At 29.8% G+C, this 25,832-nt stretch overlaps 9 non-coding genes across 9 annotated transcripts; 1 reads left to right on the forward strand and 8 right to left on the reverse strand.

Moving 5' to 3' along the window:
• Nucleotides 1-73, forward strand: TRNAA-UGC (transfer RNA alanine (anticodon UGC)). Its single transcript has one exon. It is a non-coding gene; the product is annotated as a tRNA-Ala (tRNA).
• A 3,066-nt stretch (nt 74-3,139) lies between these two features.
• Nucleotides 3,140-3,212, reverse strand: TRNAA-UGC (transfer RNA alanine (anticodon UGC)). Its single transcript has one exon. It is a non-coding gene; the product is annotated as a tRNA-Ala (tRNA).
• A 2,658-nt stretch (nt 3,213-5,870) lies between these two features.
• TRNAA-UGC (transfer RNA alanine (anticodon UGC)) lies at nt 5,871-5,943 on the reverse strand. Its single transcript has one exon. It is a non-coding gene; the product is annotated as a tRNA-Ala (tRNA).
• A 2,202-nt stretch (nt 5,944-8,145) lies between these two features.
• TRNAA-UGC (transfer RNA alanine (anticodon UGC)) lies at nt 8,146-8,218 on the reverse strand. Its single transcript has one exon. It is a non-coding gene; the product is annotated as a tRNA-Ala (tRNA).
• A 2,658-nt stretch (nt 8,219-10,876) lies between these two features.
• On the reverse strand, nt 10,877-10,949 carry TRNAA-UGC (transfer RNA alanine (anticodon UGC)). The gene has a single exon. It is a non-coding gene; the product is annotated as a tRNA-Ala (tRNA).
• Nucleotides 10,950-13,151: 2,202 nt separating this feature from the next.
• TRNAA-UGC (transfer RNA alanine (anticodon UGC)) lies at nt 13,152-13,224 on the reverse strand. The gene has a single exon. It is a non-coding gene; the product is annotated as a tRNA-Ala (tRNA).
• A 2,657-nt stretch (nt 13,225-15,881) lies between these two features.
• Nucleotides 15,882-15,954, reverse strand: TRNAA-UGC (transfer RNA alanine (anticodon UGC)). Its single transcript has one exon. It is a non-coding gene; the product is annotated as a tRNA-Ala (tRNA).
• A 2,202-nt stretch (nt 15,955-18,156) lies between these two features.
• On the reverse strand, nt 18,157-18,229 carry TRNAA-UGC (transfer RNA alanine (anticodon UGC)). The gene has a single exon. It is a non-coding gene; the product is annotated as a tRNA-Ala (tRNA).
• A 4,932-nt stretch (nt 18,230-23,161) lies between these two features.
• On the reverse strand, nt 23,162-23,234 carry TRNAA-UGC (transfer RNA alanine (anticodon UGC)). The gene has a single exon. It is a non-coding gene; the product is annotated as a tRNA-Ala (tRNA).
• Nucleotides 23,235-25,832: the final 2,598 nt, after the last annotated feature.

Below are 25,832 nucleotides of genomic sequence, written 5' to 3' on the forward strand. Positions count from 1 at the left end.
GGGGATGTAGCTCAAATGGTAGAGCGCTCGCTTTGCATGCGAGAGGTACGGGGTTCGATACCCTGCATCTCCAAATTACTTTTATCCTCATAAGTCATCTATATATTTTAGGGTATTTTGATATTTTCAGGCATTTCTTATTTTCTTTCATATTTATTTATTATTTTTAATTTATTAGAACAATTTTTATCACAATTAGCAAATGATCATTTTGCTCAAATGGAGGAACGATCGCTCTACATGCAAGAGGTATGGGGATCGATACCCCGTATCTCTAAATTATTTTTATCTTAACAACTCACCAATATGTTTTAAGGTGTTTTGATCTTTTCAGGAATTTATTATTTTTTTCATATGCATTTATTATTTTAATTTTTTTTTGGTTTAATTTATTACATCATTACCATCATAATTAACAAATGGGGACGTAGCTGAAACGGTAGAGTGCTTGCTTTGCTTGCAAGAGGTACGAGGCTCAATACACCGCATTTCCAAATTATTTTTATCCTCACAATTCAACAATATATTTTAGAGTATTTTTATATTTTCTACAAATTTCTTCTTTTCTTTCATTTTTATTTTTTATTTTTTATTAGGTTTAGTTTATTATAACGATTACTATCGTAGATAACAAATGGGTATGTAGCACGAACCGTAGAGTGCCCGCTTTGCATGTTAGTGGTACGGGGTTCGATACCCTGCATTTCTAAATTATTTTTATCCTCACAACACATCAATATATTTCAGGGTGTTTTGACCTTTTCAGGAATTTCTTATTTTCTTTCATATGTATTTACTATTTTTTAACTTATTACAACAATTACTCTCATTATTAACAAATGGGGATGTAGCTCAAACGGTAGAATGCTTGCTATGCATGGGAGAGGTACATCAACCGATACTCCGCATCTCCAAATTGTTTTTATCTTCACAATTCACCAATATATGTTAAGGTGTGTTGAACTTTTATGGAATTTCTTATTTTTTTAATATTTATTTATTAATTTAAATTTATTACAACAATTACTTTCGTAATTAACAACTGGGGATGTAGTTCGAACGGTAAAGCGCTTACTTTGCATTCAGGGGGTATGTGGATCGATACATTGTATTTCCAAATTATTTTTATCCTCACAACTCACCAATCTATTTTAGTGTGTTTTTAAACTTTACAATAATATCTTATTTTCTTTCGTTTTTATTTCTTATTTTTAATTTTTAATTTTTTTATTACAACAGCAACTATCATAACTAACAAATGGGGATGTAGCAAAAAATAGAAGAGCGCTTGCACCTCTCGCATGTTAAGCGAGCACACTTCCATTTGAACTACATCCCCATTTGTTAATTAAGATAGTAATTGTTGTAATAAATTACATTTAAAAATTAAAAATAATAATCAAATATATTGGTGAGTTGTGAGGATAAAAATAAATTGGAAATGCGGTGTATCGATCCCCGTACCTCTTGCATGCAAAGCAAGCGCTCTAACGTTTGAGCAACATCCCCATTTGTTCATTATGATAATAATCGTTATAATAAACTAAACCGAAAATTTTTAAAAGGATAAATAAAAATGATAGAAAATTAGAATTTCCTGAAAACATCAAAAGACCCTGAAATATATGGGTCAGTTGTGAGGATAAAAACAATTTGGAGATGCGGTTTATCCATCCCCGTACCTCTTGCTTGCAAAGCAAGCGCTCTACGGTTTGAGCTACGCCCCCGTTTGTTAATTATGATTGTAATTGCATTAATAAATTAAAATTAAAAATTAAAAATAATAAATGAATATGAATGAAAATAAGAAATTCCTAAAAAATTAAACACCTAAAATATATTGGTGAGTTGTCAGGATAAAAATAATTTCGAAATGCGGTTTATCGAACCCCATACTTCTAACAAGCAAAGCGAGCCCTCTTCTATTTTTGCTACATCCCCATTTGTTAGTTATGATAGTTGCTGTTGTAATAAAAAAATTAAAAATTAAAAATAAGAAAAAAAAGTGAAAGAAAATAAGATATTATTGTAAAGTTTAAAAACACACTAAAATAGATTGGTGAGTTGTGAGGATAAAAATAATTTGGAAATGCAATGTATCGATCCACATACCCCCTGAATGCAAAGTAAGCGCTTTACCGTTCGAACGACATCCCCAGTTGTTAATTACGAAAGTAATTGTTGTAATAAATTAAAATTAAAAATTAAAATTAATAAATAAAGATTAAAAAAATAAGAAATTCCATAAAAGTTCAACACACCTTAACATATATTGGTGAATTGTGAAGATAAAAACAATTTGGAGATGCGGAGTATCGGTTGATGTACCTCTCGCATGCATAGCAAGCATTCTACCGTTTGAGCTACATCCCCATTTGTTAATAATGAGAGTAATTGTTGTAATAAGTTAAAAAATAGTAAATACATATGAAAGAAAATAAGAAATTCCTGAAAAGGTCAAAACACCCTGAAATATATTGATGTGTTGTGAGGATAAAAATAATTTAGAAATGCAGGGTATCGAACCCCGTACCACTAACATGCAAAGCAGGCACTCTACGGTTCGTGCTACATACCCATTTGTTATCTATGATAATAATCGTTATAATAAACTAAACCTAATAAAAAATAAAAAATAAAAATGAAAAAAAAGAAGAAATTTGTAGAAAAGATAAAAATACTCTAAAATATATTGTTGAATTGTGAGGATAAAAATAATTTGGAAATGTGGTGTATTGAGCCTCGTACCTCTTGCAAGCAAAGCAAGCACTCTACCGTTTCAGCTACGTCCCCATTTGTTAATTATGATGGTAATGATGTAATAAATTAAAGAAAAAAAATTAAAATAATAAATGTATATGAAAAAAATAATAAATTCCTGAAAAGATCAAAACACCTTAAAACATATTGGTGAGTTGTTAAGATAAAAATAATTTTGAGATACGGGGTATCGATCCCCATACCTCTTGCATGTAGAGCGATCGTTCCTCCATTTGAGCAAAATGACCATTTGCTAATTGTGATAAAAATTGTTGTAATAAATTAAAAATAATAAATAAATATGAAAGAAAATAAGAAATGCCTGAAAATATCAAAATACCCTAAAATATATAGATGACTTATGAGGATAAAAGTAATTTGGAGATGCGGGGTATCGAACCCCGTACCTCTCGCATGCAAAGCGAGCGCTCTACCATTTGAGCTACATCCCCATTTGACTATTATAATAGTAAATGTTGTAAGACATTAAAAAGAATAAATAAAAATCAAAGAAAATAAAAAATTCCAGAAAAGATCAAAACACCCTAAAATATATTAGCGAGTTCTGAGGATAACAATAAGTTGGTGATGCGGGGTATCGAACCCCGTACCTCTCGCATGCAAAGCAAGCGCTCTACCGTTTGAGCTGCGCCCCCGTTTGTTAATTATGAATGTAATTGTATTAATGAATTAAAATTAAAAATTAAGAATAATAAATGAATATGAAAGAAAATAAGAAATTCCTAAAAAGATCAAAACACCTTAAAATATATTGGTGATTTGTCAGGAAAAAAATAATTTGGAAATGCGGTTTATCGAACCCCATACTTCTAACATGCAAAGCGAGTCCTCTTCTGTTTGGCTACATCCCCATTTGTTAGTTATGAAAGTTGTTGTTGTAATACAAAAAATTAAAAATTAAAAATAATAAATAAAAATGAAAGAAAATAAGATATTCTTGTAAAGTTTAAAAACACCCTAAAATATATTGGTGAGTGGTGAAGATAAAAATAATTTGGAAATGCAATGTATCGATCCACGTACCCCTTGAATGCAAAGTAAGCGCGCTACCGTTCGAGCTACATCCCCAGTTGCTAATTACGAAAGTAATTGTTGTAATAAATTAAAATTAAAAATTAAAAATAATAAATAAATATTAAAGAAAATAAGAAATGCAGAAGAGTTCAACACACCATAACATATATTGGTGAAAGCAAGCATTCTACCATTTGTGCTACATCCCCATTTGTTAATAATGAGAGTAATTGTTGTAATAAGTTAAAGAATAGTAAATACAAATGAAAGAAAATAAGAAATTCCTGAAAAGGACAAAACACCCCGAAATATATTGATGTGTTGTGAGGATAAAAATAATTTAGAAATGCGTGGTATCGAACCCCTTACCATTAACATGCAAAGCGGGCACTCTACGGTTTGTGCTACATACCCATTTGTTATCTATGATAATAATTGTTTCAAAACAGTAAAATTAAAAATTAAAAATAATAAATAAATAATAATGAAAATAAGAAATTCTTAAAAATTATTAAAACACCCTAAATTTTATTGCTGAGTTGTGAGGTAAAAATGTTTTAGAGATGCGGGGTATTGAAGCTCGTACATCTCGCATGTTAAGCGAGCGCTCTACCAATTCAGCTACATCCCCATTTGATAATTACGATAGTAATTGTTGTAATATATTAAAATTTGATAAATTCAAAATAATAAATAAGAATGAAAGAAAATAAGAAATTGCTGAAAATATCAAATCACCCTAAAATATATTGTTCATTTGTGACGATAAAAATAATTTGGAGATGCAGTGTACCGAAACCCATACCTCTCGCATGCAAAACAAGCGCTCTACCATTTAAGCTACATCCCCATTTGTTAATTATGATGGTAATTGTTATAATAAATTAAAACCAAAAAATTAAAAATAATAAAGAAAAATCAAAGAAAATAAGAAATTCTTAAGAAGATCAAGACACTCTAAAATATATTGATGAGTTGGGAGGATAAAAATAACTATGAGATGCGGGGTATCGAAGATCGAAACTCTCACATGCAAAGCGAGCAGTCTACTATATGAGCTACGTCCCCATTCCTTAATTATGATAGTGATATTTATAATAAATTAAAATTAAAAATTAAAAAATAATAAATAACAAAAATAAATAAAAGAAAATAATAAATTCCCCAAAATATCAAAACACCCTAAAACATATTGGTGAGTTGAGAGTATAAAAATAATTTTCTGATGGGGGGTAACGAACCTCGAACCTCTTGTATGCAAAGCAAGAGCTCTACTATTTGAGCTACGTCCCCAATCATTAATTATGATAGTAATTTTTGTAATAAGTTAAAATTAGAAATTGAAAATAATAAATGAATAAAAAAGAAAATAAGAATTTCCTGAAAAGATCAAAACACCATAAAATATATTGGAGAGTTGTGAGGACAAAAATGATTTGGAAATGCATGTATCGAACCACGTACCTCTAATAACCAAATCGAGCAATCTACCATTTGTGATACATCCCCATTTCTTAACTATGATAGTAATCGTTATAATAAATTAAACCTAAAAAAAATAAAAAAATAAAAATGAAAGAAAAGAAGAAATTTGTAGAAAAAATCAAAATACTCTAAATATATTGGTGAATTGTGAGGATACAAATAATTTGGAAATGCGGTGTATCGAGCCTCGTACCTCTTGCAAGCAAAGCAAGCACTCTACCATTTCAGCTACGTCCCCATTTGTTAATTATGATGGTAATTGTTGTAATAAATTAAACCAAAAAAAAATTTAAAATAGTAAATTCATATGAAAAAAAAATAATAAATTCCTGAAAAGACCTAAACACCTTAAAACATATTGGTGAGTTGTGAAGATAAAAATAATTTTGAGATACGGGGTATCGATCCCCGTGCCTCTTGCATGTAGAGCGAGCATTCCTCCGTTTGATCAAAATGCCCATTTGCTAATTGTGAAAAAAATTGTTGTAGCAAATTAAAAATAATAATTAAATATGAAAGAAAATAAGAAATTATTGAAAATATCAAAACACCCTAAAATATATTGATGACTTATGGGGATAAAAGTAATTTGGAGATGCGGGGTATCAAACCCCGTACCTCTCGCATGCAAAGCGAGCGCTCTACCATTTGAGCTACATCCCCATTTGATCATTATAATAGTAAATGTTGTAAGACATTAAAAAGAATAAATAAAAATCAAAGAAAATAAAAAATATCAGAAAAGATCAAAACACCCTAAAATATATTAGCGAGTTCTGAGGATAACAATAAGTTGGAGATGCGGGGTATCGAACCCCGTACTTCTCACATGCTAAGCGAGCGCTCTACCATTTGAGCTACATCCCCATTTGATTATTATAATAGTAAATGTTGTAAGACATTAAAAAGAATAAATAAAAATCAAAGAAAATAAAAAATTCCAGAAAAGATCAAAACACCCTAAAATATATTAGCAAGTTGTGTGGATAACAATAAGTAGGAGACGCGGGGTACCGAACCCCGTACCTCTCTCATGCTAAGCGAGCACTCTTTCATTTGAGCTACATCCCCATTTGTTAATTAAGATAGTAATTGTTGTAATAAATTACACCTAAAAATTAAAAATAATAATCAAATATATTGGTGAGTTGTGAGGATAAAAATAATTTGGAAATGCAGTGTATCGATCCCCGTACCTCTTGCATGCAAAAAAAGCGCTCTAACGTTTGTGCAACATCCCCATTTGTTCATTGTGATAATAATCGTTATAATAAACTAAACCAAAAAAATTTAAAATAATAAATAAAAATGATAGAAAATTAGAATTTCCTGAAAACTTCAAAACACCCTAAAATATATTGGTCAGTTGTGAAGATAAAAACAATTTGGAGATGCGGTTTATCCATCCCCGTACCTCTTGCTTGCAAAGCAAGCGCTCTACCGTTTGAGCTACGCCCCCGTTTGTTAATTATGATTGTAATTGTTTTAGTAAATTAAAAATAAAAAATAAAAATAATAAATGAATATGAAAGAAAATAAGAAATTCCTAAAAAGATCAAAATACCTTAAAATATATTGGTGAGTTCTCAGGATGAAAATAATTTGGAAATGCGGTTTATTGAACCCCATACTTGTAACATGCAAAGCGAGCCCTCTTCTATTTTTGCTACATCCCCATTTGTTAGTTATGATAGTTGTTGTTGTAATTCAAAAAATTAAAAATTAAAAATGAAAGAAAATAAGATATTCTTGTAAAGTTTAAAAACAAACTAAAAAATATTGGTGAGTTGTGAGGATAAAAATAATTTGGAAATACAATGTATCGATGCACGTACCCCTTGAATGCAAAGTAAGCGCTTTACCGTTCGAGCTACATCCCCAGTTGTGAATTACGAAAGTAATTGTTGTAATAAATTAAAATTAAAAATTAAAAATAATAAATAAATATTAAAGAAACTAAGAAATTCCAGAAAAGTTCAACACACCTTAACATATATTGGTGAATTGTGAAGATAAAAACAATTTGGAGATGCGGAGTATCGGTTGTTGTACCTCTCGCATGCATAGCAAGCATTCTACCGTTTGAGCTACATCCCCATTTGTTAATAATGAGAGTAATTGTTGTATTAAGTTAAAAAATAGTAAATACATATGAAAGAAAATAAGAAATTCCTGAAAAGGTCAAAACACCCTGAAATATATTGATGTGTTGTGAGGATAAAAATAATTTAGAAATGCAGGGTATCGAACCCCGTACCACTAACATGCAAAGCGGGCACTCTACGGTTCGTGCTACATACCCATTTGTTATCTATGATAGTAATCGTTATAATAAACTAAACCTAATAAAAAATAAAAAATAAAAATGAAAGAAAAGAAGAAATTTGTAGAAAAGATAAAAATACTCTAAAATATATTGTTGAATTGTGAGGATAAAAATAATTTGGAAATGCGGTGTATCGAGCCTCATACCTCTTGCAAGCAAAGCAAGCACTCTACCGTTTCAGCTACGTCCCCATTTGTTAATTATGATGGTAATGATGTAATAAATTAAACCAAAAAAAAATTAAAATAATAAATGTATATGAAAAAAATAATAAATTCCTGAAAAGATCAAAACACCTTAAAACATATTGGTGAGTTGTTAAGATAAAAATAATTTAGAAATACGGGGTATCGATCCCCATACCTCTTGCATGTAGAGCGAGCGTTCCTCCATTTGAGCAAAATGACCATTTGTTAATTGTGATAAAAATTGTTGTAATAAATTAAAAATTATAATTAAATATGAAAGAAAATAAGAAATGCCTGAAAATATCAAAATACCCTAAAATATATAGATGACTTATGAGGATAAAAGTAATTTGGAGATGCAGGGTATCGAACCCCGTACCTCTCGCATGCAAAGCGAGCGCTCTACCATTTGAGCTACATCCCCATTTGACTATTATAATAGTAAATGTTGTAAGACATTAAAAAGAATAAATAAAAATCAAAGAAAATAAAAAATTCCAGAAAAGATCAAAACACCCTAAAATATATTAGCGAGTTCTGAGGATAACAATAAGTTGGTGATGCGGGGTATCGAACCCCGTACCTCTCGCATGCAAAGCAAGCGCTCTACCGTTTGAGCTGCGCCCCCGTTTGTTAATTATGAATGTAATTGTATTAATGAATTAAAATTAAAAATTAAGAATAATAAATGAATATGAAAGAAAATAAGAAATTCCTAAAAAGATCAAAACACCTTAAAATATATTGGTGATTTGTCAGGAAAAAAATAATTTGGAAATGCGGTTTATCGAACCCCATACTTCTAACATGCAAAGCGAGTCCTCTTCTGTTTGGCTACATCCCCATTTGTTAGTTATGAAAGTTGCTGTTGTAATACAAAAAATTAAAAATTAAAAATAATAAATAAAAATGAAAGAAAATAAGATATTCTTGTAAAGTTTAAAAACACCCTAAAATATATTGGTGAGTGGTGAAGATAAAAATAATTTGGAAATGCAATGTATCGATCCACGTACCCCTTGAATGCAAAGTAAGCACGCTACCGTTCGAGCTGCATCCCCAGTTGTTAATTACGAAAGTAATTGTTGTAATAAATTAAAATTAAAAATTAAAAATAATAAATAAATATTAAAGAAAATAAGAAATGCAGAAGAATTCAACACACCATAACATATATTGGTGAAAGCAAGCATTCTACCGTTTGTGCTACATCCCCATTTGTTAAGAATGAGAGTAATTGTTGTAATAAGTTAAAGAATAGTAAATACAAATGAAAGAAAATAAGAAATTCCTGAAAAGGACAAAACACCCCGAAATATATTGATGTGTTGTGAGGATAAAAATAATTTAGAAATGCGTGGTATCGAACCCCGTACCATTAACATGCAAAGCAGGCACTCTACGGTTTGTGCTACATACCCATTTGTTATCTATGATAATAATTGTTTCAATACAGTAATATTAAAAATTGAAAATAATAAATAAATATGAATGAAAATAAGAAATTCTTGAAAATTATTAAAACACCCTAAATTTTATTGCTGAGTTGTCTGGTAAAAATATTTTAGAGATGCGGGGTATTGAAGCTCGTACATCTCGCATGTTAAGCGAGCGCTCTACCAATTCAGCTACATCCCCATTTCATAATTAAGATTGTAATTGTTGTAATATATTAAAATATGATAAATTCAAAATAATAAATAAGAATGAAAGAAAATAAGAAATTCCTGAAAATATCAAATCACCCTAAAATATATTGTTCATTTGTGACGATAAAAATAATTTGGAGATGCAGTGTACCGAAACCCATACCTCTCGCATGCAAAACAAGCGCTCTACCATTTAAGCTACATCCCCATTTGTTAATTATGATGGTAATTGTTATAATAAATTAAAACCAAAAAATTAAAAATAATAAAGAAAAATCAAAGAAAATAAGAAATTCTTAAGAAGATCAAGACACTCTAAAATATATTGATGAGTTGGGAGGATAAAAATAACTATGAGATGCGGGGTATCGAAGATCGAAACTCTCACATGCAAAGCGAGCAGTCTACTATATGAGCTACGTCCCCATTCCTTAATTATGATAGTGATATTTATAATAAATTAAAATTAAAAATTAAAAAATAATAAATAACAAAAATAAATAAAAGAAAATAATAAATTCCCCAAAATATCAAAACACCCTAAAACATATTGGTGAGTTGAGAGTATAAAAATAATTTTCTGATGGGGGGTAACGAACCTCGAACCTCTTGTATGCAAAGCAAGAGCTCTACTATTTGAGCTACGTCCCCAATCATTAATTATGATAGTAATTTTTGTAATAAGTTAAAATTAGAAATTGAAAATAATAAATGAATAAAAAAGAAAATAAGAATTTCCTGAAAAGATCAAAACACCATAAAATATATTGGAGAGTTGTGAGGACAAAAATGATTTGGAAATGCATGTATCGAACCACGTACCTCTAATAACCAAATCGAGCAATCTACCATTTGTGATACATCCCCATTTCTTAACTATGATAGTAATCGTTATAATAAATTAAACCTAAAAAAAATAAAAAAATAAAAATGCAAGAAAAGAAGAAATTTGTAGAAAAAATCAAAATACTCTAAATATATTGGTGAATTGTGAGGATACAAATAATTTGGAAATGCGGTGTATCGAGCCTCGTACCTCTTGCAAGCAAAGCAAGCACTCTACCATTTCAGCTACGTCCCCATTTGTTAATTATGATGGTAATTGTTGTAATAAATTAAACCAAAAAAAAATTTAAAATAGTAAATTCATATGAAAAAAAAATAATAAATTCCTGAAAAGACCTAAACACCTTAAAACATATTGGTGAGTTGTGAAGATAAAAATAATTTTGAGATACGGGGTATCGATCCCCGTGCCTCTTGCATGTAGAGCGAGCATTCCTCCGTTTGATCAAAATGCCCATTTGCTAATTGTGAAAAAAATTGTTGTAGCAAATTAAAAATAATAATTAAATATGAAAGAAAATAAGAAATTATTGAAAATATCAAAACACCCTAAAATATATTGATGACTTATGGGGATAAAAGTAATTTGGAGATGCGGGGTATCAAACCCCGTACCTCTCGCATGCAAAGCGAGCGCTCTACCATTTGAGCTACATCCCCATTTGATCATTATAATAGTAAATGTTGTAAGACATTAAAAAGAATAAATAAAAATCAAAGAAAATAAAAAATATCAGAAAAGATCAAAACACCCTAAAATATATTAGCGAGTTCTGAGGATAACAATAAGTTGGAGATGCGGGGTATCGAACCCCGTACTTCTCACATGCTAAGCGAGCGCTCTACCATTTGAGCTACATCCCCATTTGATTATTATAATAGTAAATGTTGTAAGACATTAAAAAGAATAAATAAAAATCAAAGAAAATAAAAAATTCCAGAAAAGATCAAAACACCCTAAAATATATTAGCAAGTTGTGTGGATAACAATAAGTAGGAGACGCGGGGTACCGAACCCCGTACCTCTCTCATGCTAAGCGAGCACTCTTTCATTTGAGCTACATCCCCATTTGTTAATTAAGATAGTAATTGTTGTAATAAATTACACCTAAAAATTAAAAATAATAATCAAATATATTGGTGAGTTGTGAGGATAAAAATAATTTGGAAATGCAGTGTATCGATCCCCGTACCTCTTGCATGCAAAAAAAGCGCTCTAACGTTTGTGCAACATCCCCATTTGTTCATTGTGATAATAATCGTTATAATAAACTAAACCAAAAAAATTTAAAATAATAAATAAAAATGATAGAAAATTAGAATTTCCTGAAAACTTCAAAACACCCTAAAATATATTGGTCAGTTGTGAAGATAAAAACAATTTGGAGATGCGGTTTATCCATCCCCGTACCTCTTGCTTGCAAAGCAAGCGCTCTACCGTTTGAGCTACGCCCCCGTTTGTTAATTATGATTGTAATTGTTTTAGTAAATTAAAAATAAAAAATAAAAATAATAAATGAATATGAAAGAAAATAAGAAATTCCTAAAAAGATCAAAATACCTTAAAATATATTGGTGAGTTCTCAGGATGAAAATAATTTGGAAATGCGGTTTATTGAACCCCATACTTGTAACATGCAAAGCGAGCCCTCTTCTATTTTTGCTACATCCCCATTTGTTAGTTATGATAGTTGTTGTTGTAATTCAAAAAACAAAAAATTAAAAATGAAAGAAAATAAGATATTCTTGTAAAGTTTAAAAACAAACTAAAAAATATTGGTGAGTTGTGAGGATAAAAATAATTTGGAAATACAATGTATCGATGCACGTACCCCTTGAATGCAAAGTAAGCGCTTTACCGTTCGAGCTACATCCCCAGTTGTGAATTACGAAAGTAATTGTTGTAATAAATTAAAATTAAAAATTAAAAATAATAAATAAATATTAAAGAAACTAAGAAATTCCAGAAAAGTTCAACACACCTTAACATATATTGGTGAATTGTGAAGATAAAAACAATTTGGAGATGCGGAGTATCGGTTGTTGTACCTCTCGCATGCATAGCAAGCATTCTACCGTTTGAGCTACATCCCCATTTGTTAATAATGAGAGTAATTGTTGTATTAAGTAAAAAAATAGTAAATACATATGAAAGAAAATAAGAAATTCCTGAAAAGGTCAAAACACCCTGAAATATATTGATGTGTTGTGAGGATAAAAATAATTTAGAAATGCAGGGTATCGAACCCCGTACCACTAACATGCAAAGCGGGCACTCTACGGTTCGTGCTACATACCCATTTGTTATCTATGATAGTAATCGTTATAATAAACTAAACCTAATAAAAAATAAAAAATAAAAATGAAAGAAAAGAAGAAATTTGTAGAAAAGATAAAAATACTCTAAAATATATTGTTGAATTGTGAGGATAAAAATAATTTGGAAATGCGGTGTATCGAGCCTCATACCTCTTGCAAGCAAAGCAAGCACTCTACCGTTTCAGCTACGTCCCCATTTGTTAATTATGATGGTAATGATGTAATAAATTAAACCAAAAAAAAATTAAAATAATAAATGTATATGAAAAAAATAATAAATTCCTGAAAAGATCAAAACACCTTAAAACATATTGGTGAGTTGTTAAGATAAAAATAATTTAGAAATACGGGGTATCGATCCCCATACCTCTTGCATGTAGAGCGAGCGTTCCTCCATTTGAGCAAAATGACCATTTGTTAATTGTGATAAAAATTGTTGTAATAAATTAAAAATTATAATTAAATATGAAAGAAAATAAGAAATGCCTGAAAATATCAAAATACCCTAAAATATATAGATGACTTATGAGGATAAAAGTAATTTGGAGATGCAGGGTATCGAACCCCGTACCTCTCGCATGCAAAGCGAGCGCTCTACCATTTGAGCTACATCCCCATTTGACTATTATAATAGTAAATGTTGTAAGACATTAAAAAGAATAAATAAAAATCAAAGAAAATAAAAAATTCCAGAAAAGATCAAAACACCCTAAAATATATTAGCGAGTTCTGAGGATAACAATAAGTTGGTGATGCGGGGTATCGAACCCCGTACCTCTCGCATGCAAAGCAAGCGCTCTACCGTTTGAGCTGCGCCCCCGTTTGTTAATTATGAATGTAATTGTATTAATGAATTAAAATTAAAAATTAAGAATAATAAATGAATATGAAAGAAAATAAGAAATTCCTAAAAAGATCAAAACACCTTAAAATATATTGGTGATTTGTCAGGAAAAAAATAATTTGGAAATGCGGTTTATCGAACCCCATACTTCTAACATGCAAAGCGAGTCCTCTTCTGTTTGGCTACATCCCCATTTGTTAGTTATGAAAGTTGCTGTTGTAATACAAAAAATTAAAAATTAAAAATAATAAATAAAAATGAAAGAAAATAAGATATTCTTGTAAAGTTTAAAAACACCCTAAAATATATTGGTGAGTGGTGAAGATAAAAATAATTTGGAAATGCAATGTATCGATCCACGTACCCCTTGAATGCAAAGTAAGCGCGCTACCGTTCGAGCTACATCCCCAGTTGCTAATTACGAAAGTAATTGTTGTAATAAATTAAAATTAAAAATTAAAAATAATAAATAAATATTAAAGAAAATAAGAAATGCAGAAGAGTTCAACACACCATAACATATATTGGTGAAAGCAAGCATTCTACCATTTGTGCTACATCCCCATTTGTTAATAATGAGAGTAATTGTTGTAATAAGTTAAAGAATAGTAAATACAAATGAAAGAAAATAAGAAATTCCTGAAAAGGACAAAACACCCCGAAATATATTGATGTGTTGTGAGGATAAAAATAATTTAGAAATGCGTGGTATCGAACCCCTTACCATTAACATGCAAAGCGGGCACTCTACGGTTTGTGCTACATACCCATTTGTTATCTATGATAATAATTGTTTCAAAACAGTAAAATTAAAAATTAAAAATAATAAATAAATAATAATGAAAATAAGAAATTCTTCAAATTATTAAAACACCCTAAATTTTATTGCTGAGTTGTGAGGTAAAAATGTTTTAGAGATGCGGGGTATTGAAGCTCGTACATCTCGCATGTTAAGCGAGCGCTCTACCAATTCAGCTACATCCCCATTTGATAATTACGATAGTAATTGTTGTAATATATTAAAATTTGATAAATTCAAAATAATAAATAAGAATGAAAGAAAATAAGAAATTGCTGAAAATATCAAATCACCCTAAAATATATTGTTCATTTGTGACGATAAAAATAATTTGGAGATGCAGTGTACCGAAACCCATACCTCTCGCATGCAAAACAAGCGCTCTACCATTTAAGCTACATCCCCATTTGTTAATTATGATGGTAATTGTTATAATAAATTAAAACCAAAAAATTAAAAATAATAAAGAAAAATCAAAGAAAATAAGAAATTCTTAAGAAGATCAAGACACTCTAAAATATATTGATGAGTTGGGAGGATAAAAATAACTATGAGATGCGGGGTATCGAAGATCGAAACTCTCACATGCAAAGCGAGCAGTCTACTATATGAGCTACGTCCCCATTCCTTAATTATGATAGTGATATTTATAATAAATTAAAATTAAAAATTAAAAAATAATAAATAACAAAAATAAATAAAAGAAAATAATAAATTCCCCAAAATATCAAAACACCCTAAAACATATTGGTGAGTTGAGAGTATAAAAATAATTTTCTGATGGGGGGTAACGAACCTCGAACCTCTTGTATGCAAAGCAAGAGCTCTACTATTTGAGCTACGTCCCCAATCATTAATTATGATAGTAATTTTTGTAATAAGTTAAAATTAGAAATTAAAAATAATAAATGAATAAAAAAGAAAATAAGAATTTCCTGAAAAGATCAAAACACCATAAAATATATTGGAGAGTTGTGAGGATAAAAATGATTTGGAAATGCATGTATCGAACCACGTACCTCTAATAACCAAATCGAGCAATCTACCATTTGTGATACATCCCCATTTCTTAACTATGATAGTAATCGTTATAATAAATTAAACCTAAAAAAAATAAAAAAATAAAAATGAAAGAAAAGAAGAAATTTGTAGAAAAAATCAAAATACTCTAAATATATTGGTGAATTGTGAGGATACAAATAATTTGGAAATGCGGTGTATCGAGCCTCGTACCTCTTGCAAGCAAAGCAAGCACTCTACCATTTCAGCTACGTCCCCATTTGTTAATTATGATGGTAATTGTTGTAATAAATTAAACCAAAAAAAAATTTAAAATAGTAAATTCATATGAAAAAAAAATAATAAATTCCTGAAAAGACCTAAACACCTTAAAACATATTGGTGAGTTGTGAAGATAAAAATAATTTTGAGATACGGGGTATCGATCCCCGTGCCTCTTGCATGTAGAGCGAGCATTCCTCCGTTTGATCAAAATGCCCATTTGCTAATTGTGAAAAAAATTGTTGTAGCAAATTAAAAATAATAATTAAATATGAAAGAAAATAAGAAATTATTGAAAATATCAAAACACCCTAAAATATATTGATGACTTATGGGGATAAAAGTAATTTGGAGATGCGGGGTATCAAACCCCGTACCTCTCGCATGCAAAGCGAGCGCTCTACCATTTGAGCTACATCCCCATTTGATCATTATAATAGTAAATGTTGTAAGACATTAAAAAGAATAAATAAAAATCAAAGAAAATAAAAAATATCAGAAAAGATCAAAACACCCTAAAATATATTAGCGAGTTCTGAGGATAACAATAAGTTGGAGATGCGGGGTATCGAACCCCGTACTTCTCACATGCTAAGCGAGCGCTCTACCATTTGAGCTACATCCCCATTTGATTATTATAATAGTAAATGTTGTAAGACATTAAAAAGAATAAATAAAAATCAAAGAAAATAAAAAATTCCAGAAAAGATCAAAACACCCTAAAATATATTAGCAAGTTGTGTGGATAACAATAAGTAGGAGACGCGGGGTACCGAACCCCGTACCTCTCTCATGCTAAGCGAGCACTCTTTCATTTGAGCTACATCCCCATTTGTTAATTAAGATAGTAATTGTTGTAATAAATTACACCTAAAAATTAAAAATAATAATCAAATATATTGGTGAGTTGTGAGGATAAAAATAATTTGGAAATGCAGTGTATCGATCCCCGTACCTCTTGCATGCAAAAAAAGCGCTCTAACGTTTGTGCAACATCCCCATTTGTTCATTGTGATAATAATCGTTATAATAAACTAAACCAAAAAAATTTAAAATAATAAATAAAAATGATAGAAAATTAGAATTTCCTGAAAACTTCAAAACACCCTAAAATATATTGGTCAGTTGTGAAGATAAAAACAATTTGGAGATGCGGTTTATCCATCCCCGTACCTCTTGCTTGCAAAGCAAGCGCTCTACCGTTTGAGCTACGCCCCCGTTTGTTAATTATGATTGTAATTGTTTTAGTAAATTAAAAATAAAAAATAAAAATAATAAATGAATATGAAAGAAAATAAGAAATTCCTAAAAAGATCAAAATACCTTAAAATATATTGGTGAGTTCTCAGGATGAAAATAATTTGGAAATGCGGTTTATTGAACCCCATACTTGTAACATGCAAAGCGAGCCCTCTTCTATTTTTGCTACATCCCCATTTGTTAGTTATGATAGTTGTTGTTGTAATTCAAAAAATTAAAAATTAAAAATGAAAGAAAATAAGATATTCTTGTAAAGTTTAAAAACAAACTAAAAAATATTGGTGAGTTGTGAGGATAAAAATAATTTGGAAATACAATGTATCGATGCACGTACCCCTTGAATGCAAAGTAAGCGCTTTACCGTTCGAGCTACATCCCCAGTTGTGAATTACGAAAGTAATTGTTGTAATAAATTAAAATTAAAAATTAAAAATAATAAATAAATATTAAAGAAACTAAGAAATTCCAGAAAAGTTCAACACACCTTAACATATATTGGTGAATTGTGAAGATAAAAACAATTTGGAGATGCGGAGTATCGGTTGTTGTACCTCTCGCATGCATAGCAAGCATTCTACCGTTTGAGCTACATCCCCATTTGTTAATAATGAGAGTAATTGTTGTATTAAGTTAAAAAATAGTAAATACATATGAAAGAAAATAAGAAATTCCTGAAAAGGTCAAAACACCCTGAAATATATTGATGTGTTGTGAGGATAAAAATAATTTAGAAATGCAGGGTATCGAACCCCGTACCACTAACATGCAAAGCGGGCACTCTACGGTTCGTGCTACATACCCATTTGTTATCTATGATAGTAATCGTTATAATAAACTAAACCTAATAAAAAATAAAAAATAAAAATGAAAGAAAAGAAGAAATTTGTAGAAAAGATAAAAATACTCTAAAATATATTGTTGAATTGTGAGGATAAAAATAATTTGGAAATGCGGTGTATCGAGCCTCATACCTCTTGCAAGCAAAGCAAGCACTCTACCGTTTCAGCTACGTCCCCATTTGTTAATTATGATGGTAATGATGTAATAAATTAAACCAAAAAAAAATTAAAATAATAAATGTATATGAAAAAAATAATAAATTCCTGAAAAGATCAAAACACCTTAAAACATATTGGTGAGTTGTTAAGATAAAAATAATTTAGAAATACGGGGTATCGATCCCCATACCTCTTGCATGTAGAGCGAGCGTTCCTCCATTTGAGCAAAATGACCATTTGCTAATTGTGATAAAAATTGTTGTAATAAATTAAAAATTATAATTAAATATGAAAGAAAATAAGAAATGCCTGAAAATATCAAAATACCCTAAAATATATAGATGACTTATGAGGATAAAAGTAATTTGGAGATGCAGGGTATCGAACCCCGTACCTCTCGCATGCAAAGCGAGCGCTCTACCATTTGAGCTACATCCCCATTTGACTATTATAATAGTAAATGTTGTAAGACATTAAAAAGAATAAATAAAAATCAAAGAAAATAAATAATTCCAGAAAAGATCAAAACACCCTAAAATATATTAGCGAGTTCTGAGGATAACAATAAGTTGGTGATGCGGGGTATCGAACCCCGTACCTCTCGCATGCAAAGCAAGCGCTCTACCGTTTGAGCTACGCCCCCGTTTGTTAATTATGAATGTAATTGTATTAATGAATTAAAATAAAAATTAAGAATAATAAATGAATATGAAAGAAAATAAGAAATTCCTAAAAAGATCAAAACACCTTAAAATATATTGGTGATTTGTCAGGAAAAAAATAATTTGGAAATGCGGTTTATCGAACCCCATACTTCTAACATGCAAAGCGAGTCCTCTTCTGTTTGGCTACATCCCCATTTGTTAGTTATGAAAGTTGCTGTTGTAATACAAAAAATTAAAAATTAAAAATAATAAATAAAAATGAAAGAAAATAAGATATTCTTGTAAAGTTTAAAAACACCCTAAAATATATTGGTGAGTGGTGAGGATAAAAATAATTTGGAAATGCAATGTATCGATCCACGTACCCCTTGAATGCAAAGTAAGCACGCTACCGTTCGAGCTGCATCCCCAGTTGTTAATTACGAAAGTAATTGTTGTAATAAATTAAAATTAAAAATTAAAAATAATAAATAAATATTAAAGAAAATAAGAAATGCAGAAGAATTCAACACACCATAACATATATTGGTGAAAGCAAGCATTCTACCGTTTGTGCTACATCCCCATTTGTTAAGAATGAGAGTAATTGTTGTAATAAGTTAAAGAATAGTAAATACAAATGAAAGAAAATAAGAAATTCCTGAAAAGGACAAAACACCCCGAAATATATTGATGTGTTGTGAGGATAAAAATAATTTAGAAATGCGTGGTATCGAACCCCGTACCATTAACATGCAAAGCAGGCACTCTACGGTTTGTGCTACATACCCATTTGTTATCTATGATAATAATTGTTTCAATACAGTAATATTAAAAATTGAAAATAATAAATAAATATGAATGAAAATAAGAAATTCTTGAAAATTATTAAAACACCCTAAATTTTATTGCTGAGTTGTCTGGTAAAAATATTTTAGAGATGCGGGGTATTGAAGCTCGTACATCTCGCATGTTAAGCGAGCGCTCTACCAATTCAGCTACATCCCCATTTCATAATTAAGATTGTAATTGTTGTAATATATTAAAATATGATAAATTCAAAATAATAAATAAGAATGAAAGAAAATAAGAAATTCCTGAAAATATCAAATCACCCTAAAATATATTGTTCATTTGTGACGATAAAAATAATTTGGAGATGCAGTGTACCGAAACCCATACCTCTCGCATGCAAAACAAGCGCTCTACCATTTAAGCTACATCCCCATTTGTTAATTATGATGGTAATTGTTATAATAAATTAAAACCAAAAAATTAAAAATAATAAAGAAAAATCAAAGAAAATAAGAAATTCTTAAGAAGATCAAGACACTCTAAAATATATTGATGAGTTGGGAGGATAAAAATAACTATGAGATGCGGGGTATCGAAGATCGAAACTCTCACATGCAAAGCGAGCAGTCTACTATATGAGCTACGTCCCCATTCCTTAATTATGATAGTGATATTTATAATAAATTAAAATTAAAAATTAAAAAATAATAAATAACAAAAATAAATAAAAGAAAATAATAAATTCCCCAAAATATCAAAACACCCTAAAACATATTGGTGAGTTGAGAGTATAAAAATAATTTTCTGATGGGGGGTAACGAACCTCGAACCTCTTGTATGCAAAGCAAGAGCTCTACTATTTGAGCTACGTCCCCAATCATTAATTATGATAGTAATTTTTGTAATAAGTTAAAATTAGAAATTGAAAATAATAAATGAATAAAAAAGAAAATAAGAATTTCCTGAAAAGATCAAAACACCATAAAATATATTGGAGAGTTGTGAGGACAAAAATGATTTGGAAATGCATGTATTGAACCACGTACCTCTAATAACCAAATCGAGCAATCTACCATTTGTGATACATCCCCATTTCTTAACTATGATAGTAATCGTTATAATAAATTAAACCTAAAAAAAATAAAAAAATAAAAATGAAAGAAAAGAAGAAATTTGTAGAAAAAATCAAAATACTCTAAATATATTGGTGAATTGTGAGGATACAAATAATTTGGAAATGCGGTGTATCGAGCCTCGTACCTCTTGCAAGCAAAGCAAGCACTCTACCATTTCAGCTACGTCCCCATTTGTTAATTATGATGGTAATTGTTGTAATAAATTAAACCAAAAAAAAATTTAAAATAGTAAATTCATATGAAAAAAAAATAATAAATTCCTGAAAAGACCTAAACACCTTAAAACATATTGGTGAGTTGTGAAGATAAAAATAATTTTGAGATACGGGGTATCGATCCCCGTGCCTCTTGCATGTAGAGCGAGCATTCCTCCGTTTGATCAAAATGCCCATTTGCTAATTGTGAAAAAAATTGTTGTAGCAAATTAAAAATAATAATTAAATATGAAAGAAAATAAGAAATTATTGAAAATATCAAAACACCCTAAAATATATTGATGACTTATGGGGATAAAAGTAATTTGGAGATGCGGGGTATCAAACCCCGTACCTCTCGCATGCAAAGCGAGCGCTCTACCATTTGAGCTACATCCCCATTTGATCATTATAATAGTAAATGTTGTAAGACATTAAAAAGAATAAATAAAAATCAAAGAAAATAAAAAATATCAGAAAAGATCAAAACACCCTAAAATATATTAGCGAGTTCTGAGGATAACAATAAGTTGGAGATGCGGGGTATCGAACCCCGTACTTCTCACATGCTAAGCGAGCGCTCTACCATTTGAGCTACATCCCCATTTGATTATTATAATAGTAAATGTTGTAAGACATTAAAAAGAATAAATAAAAATCAAAGAAAATAAAAAATTCCAGAAAAGATCAAAACACCCTAAAATATATTAGCAAGTTGTGTGGATAACAATAAGTAGGAGACGCGGGGTACCGAACCCCGTACCTCTCTCATGCTAAGCGAGCACTCTTTCATTTGAGCTACATCCCCATTTGTTAATTAAGATAGTAATTGTTGTAATAAATTACACCTAAAAATTAAAAATAATAATCAAATATATTGGTGAGTTGTGAGGATAAAAATAATTTGGAAATGCAGTGTATCGATCCCCGTACCTCTTGCATGCAAAAAAAGCGCTCGAACGTTTGTGCAACATCCCCATTTGTTCATTGTGATAATAATCGTTATAATAAACTAAACCAAAAAAATTTAAAATAATAAATAAAAATGATAGAAAATTAGAATTTCCTGAAAACTTCAAAACACCCTAAAATATATTGGTCAGTTGTGAAGATAAAAACAATTTGGAGATGCGGTTTATCCATCCCCGTACCTCTTGCTTGCAAAGCAAGCGCTCTACCGTTTGAGCTACGCCCCCGTTTGTTAATTATGATTGTAATTGTTTTAGTAAATTAAAAATAAAAAATAAAAATAATAAATGAATATGAAAGAAAATAAGAAATTCCTAAAAAGATCAAAATACCTTAAAATATATTGGTGAGTTCTCAGGATGAAAATAATTTGGAAATGCGGTTTATTGAACCCCATACTTGTAACATGCAAAGCGAGCCCTCTTCTATTTTTGCTACATCCCCATTTGTTAGTTATGATAGTTGTTGTTGTAATTCAAAAAATTAAAAATTAAAAATGAAAGAAAATAAGATATTCTTGTAAAGTTTAAAAACAAACTAAAAAATATTGGTGAGTTGTGAGGATAAAAATAATTTGGAAATACAATGTATCGATGCACGTACCCCTTGAATGCAAAGTAAGCGCTTTACCGTTCGAGCTACATCCCCAGTTGTGAATTACGAAAGTAATTGTTGTAATAAATTAAAATTAAAAATTAAAAATAATAAATAAATATTAAAGAAACTAAGAAATTCCAGAAAAGTTCAACACACCTTAACATATATTGGTGAATTGTGAAGATAAAAACAATTTGGAGATGCGGAGTATCGGTTGTTGTACCTCTCGCATGCATAGCAAGCATTCTACCGTTTGAGCTACATCCCCATTTGTTAATAATGAGAGTAATTGTTGTATTAAGTTAAAAAATAGTAAATACATATGAAAGAAAATAAGAAATTCCTGAAAAGGTCAAAACACCCTGAAATATATTGATGTGTTGTGAGGATAAAAATAATTTAGAAATGCAGGGTATCGAACCCCGTACCACTAACATGCAAAGCGGGCACTCTACGGTTCGTGCTACATACCCATTTGTTATCTATGATAGTAATCGTTATAATAAACTAAACCTAATAAAAAATAAAAAATAAAAATGAAAGAAAAGAAGAAATTTGTAGAAAAGATAAAAATACTCTAAAATATATTGTTGAATTGTGAGGATAAAAATAATTTGGAAATGCGGTGTATCGAGCCTCATACCTCTTGCAAGCAAAGCAAGCACTCTACCGTTTCAGCTACGTCCCCATTTGTTAATTATGATGGTAATGATGTAATAAATTAAACCAAAAAAAAATTAAAATAATAAATGTATATGAAAAAAATAATAAATTCCTGAAAAGATCAAAACACCTTAAAACATATTGGTGAGTTGTTAAGATAAAAATAATTTAGAAATACGGGGTATCGATCCCCATACCTCTTGCATGTAGAGCGAGCGTTCCTCCATTTGAGCAAAATGACCATTTGTTAATTGTGATAAAAATTGTTGTAATAAATTAAAAATTATAATTAAATATGAAAGAAAATAAGAAATGCCTGAAAATATCAAAATACCCTAAAATATATAGATGACTTATGAGGATAAAAGTAATTTGGAGATGCAGGGTATCGAACCCCGTACCTCTCGCATGCAAAGCGAGCGCTCTACCATTTGAGCTACATCCCCATTTGACTATTATAATAGTAAATGTTGTAAGACATTAAAAAGAATAAATAAAAATCAAAGAAAATAAATAATTCCAGAAAAGATCAAAACACCCTAAAATATATTAGCGAGTTCTGAGGATAACAATAAGTTGGTGATGCGGGGTATCGAACCCCGTACCTCTCGCATGCAAAGCAAGCGCTCTACCGTTTGAACTACGCCCCCGTTTGTTAATTATGAATGTAATTGTATTAATGAATTAAAATAAAAATTAAGAATAATAAATGAATATGAAAGAAAATAAGAAATTCCTAAAAAGATCAAAACACCTTAAAATATATTGGTGATTTGTCAGGAAAAAAATAATTTGGAAATGCGGTTTATCGAACCCCATACTTCTAACATGCAAAGCGAGTCCTCTTCTGTTTGGCTACATCCCCATTTGTTAGTTATGAAAGTTGCTGTTGTAATACAAAAAATTAAAAATTAAAAATAATAAATAAAAATGAAAGAAAATAAGATATTCTTGTAAAGTTTAAAAACACCCTAAAATATATTGGTGAGTGGTGAGGATAAAAATAATTTGGAAATGCAATGTATCGATCCACGTACCCCTTGAATGCAAAGTAAGCACGCTACCGTTCGAGCTGCATCCCCAGTTGTTAATTACGAAAGTAATTGTTGTAATAAATTAAAATTAAAAATTAAAAATAATAAATAAATATTAAAGAAAATAAGAAATGCAGAAGAATTCAACACACCATAACATATATTGGTGAAAGCAAGCATTCTACCGTTTGTGCTACATCCCCATTTGTTAAGAATGAGAGTAATTGTTGTAATAAGTTAAAGAATAGTAAATACAAATGAAAGAAAATAAGAAATTCCTGAAAAGGACAAAACACCCCGAAATATATTGATGTGTTGTGAGGATAAAAATAATTTAGAAATGCGTGGTATCGAACCCCGTACCATTAACATGCAAAGCAGGCACTCTACGGTTTGTGCTACATACCCATTTGTTATCTATGATAATAATTGTTTCAATACAGTAATATTAAAAATTGAAAATAATAAATAAATATGAATGAAAATAAGAAATTCTTGAAAATTATTAAAACACCCTAAATTTTATTGCTGAGTTGTCTGGTAAAAATATTTTAGAGATGCGGGGTATTGAAGCTCGTACATCTCGCATGTTAAGCGAGCGCTCTACCAATTCAGCTACATCCCCATTTCATAATTAAGATTGTAATTGTTGTAATATATTAAAATATGATAAATTCAAAATAATAAATAAGAATGAAAGAAAATAAGAAATTCCTGAAAATATCAAATCACCCTAAAATATATTGTTCATTTGTGATGATAAAAATAATTTGGAGATGCAGTGTACCGAAACCCATACCTCTCGCATGCAAAACAAGCGCTCTACCATTTAAGCTACATCCCCATTTGTTAATTATGATGGTAATTGTTATAATAAATTAAAACCAAAAAACTAAAAATAATAAAGAAAAATCAAAGAAAATAAGAAATTCTTAAGAAGATCAAGACACTCTAAAATATATTGATGAGTTGGGAGGATAAAAATAACTATGAGATGCGGGGTATCGAAGATCGAAACTCTCACATGCAAAGCGAGCAGTCTACTATATGAGCTACGTCCCCATTCCTTAATTATGATAGTGATATTTATAATAAATTAAAATTAAAAATTAAAAAATAATAAATAACAAAAATAAATAAAAGAAAATAATAAATTCCCCAAAATATCAAAACACCCTAAAACATATTGGTGAGTTGAGAGTATAAAAATAATTTTCTGATGGGGGGTAACGAACCTCGAACCTCTTGTATGCAAAGCAAGAGCTCTACTATTTGAGCTACGTCCCCAATCATTAATTATGATAGTAATTTTTGTAATAAGTTAAAATTAGAAATTAAAAATAATAAATGAATAAAAAAGAAAATAAGAATTTCCTGAAAAGATCAAAACACCATAAAATATATTGGAGAGTTGTGAGGACAAAAATGATTTGGAAATGCATGTATCGAACCACGTACCTCTAATAACCAAATCGAGCAATCTACCATTTGTGATACATCCCCATTTCTTAACTATGATAGTAATCGTTATAATAAATTAAACCTAAAAAAAATAAAAAAATAAAAATGAAAGAAAAGAAGAAATTTGTAGAAAAAATCAAAATACTCTAAATATATTGGTGAATTGTGAGGATACAAATAATTTGGAAATGCGGTGTATCGAGCCTCGTACCTCTTGCAAGCAAAGCAAGCACTCTACCATTTCAGCTACGTCCCCATTTGTTAATTATGATGGTAATTGTTGTAATAAATTAAACCAAAAAAAAATTTAAAATAGTAAATTCATATGAAAAAAAAATAATAAATTCCTGAAAAGACCTAAACACCTTAAAACATATTGGTGAGTTGTGAAGATAAAAATAATTTTGAGATACGGGGTATCGATCCCCGTGCCTCTTGCATGTAGAGCGAGCATTCCTCCGTTTGATCAAAATGCCCATTTGCTAATTGTGAAAAAAATTGTTGTAGCAAATTAAAAATAATAATTAAATATGAAAGAAAATAAGAAAT

This window comes from Nelumbo lutea, chromosome 2, assembly GCF_056320005.1.
Source record: "Nelumbo lutea isolate HS-2025 chromosome 2, American lotus-T2T, whole genome shotgun sequence".
Classification (NCBI taxonomy): Eukaryota; Viridiplantae; Streptophyta; class Magnoliopsida; order Proteales; family Nelumbonaceae; genus Nelumbo; species Nelumbo lutea.